This window comes from Arachis ipaensis, chromosome B06 (genome assembly GCF_000816755.2).
Source record: "Arachis ipaensis cultivar K30076 chromosome B06, Araip1.1, whole genome shotgun sequence".
In the NCBI taxonomy this organism is placed as follows: Eukaryota; Viridiplantae; Streptophyta; class Magnoliopsida; order Fabales; family Fabaceae; genus Arachis; species Arachis ipaensis.
This window is the reverse complement of record NC_029790.2, coordinates 133,018,822-133,019,211: the sequence shown is the minus strand read 5'-3', so window position 1 is coordinate 133,019,211 and position 390 is coordinate 133,018,822.

Sequence of the window (390 nt, the reverse complement as noted above, 5' to 3'; positions counted from 1 at the left end):
TGCATTCTTCTGTTTTTTTTTTTTTTTAACCAACTTGGATTGGTCGAGTGATCAGCTCACTCGTACGCTTAAGCAAGTGTCGGGAGTTCGAATCCCGCCTTGTGCATACAGCAACCCATTAGCTAGCGGCAGACCCTTAAATGGAGCTCAGATTCACAACGGATTAGTCCTTGACCTGTCGGATTAGGGATACCATGAGAAACCAAAAAAAAAAAATTGCTACAATTTAGGGTCAATAATGTGATTTAACCTGTAAGGATAAAGTTGAATATATAATATCATGAATTGAATTAATCTCTGAATATTTCCATATACTAGGTCATTGTGAAAACTGAATGTTATTAAAATAAAATAAAATTTTCTAGATATAACTTTTTTACAAATATAACA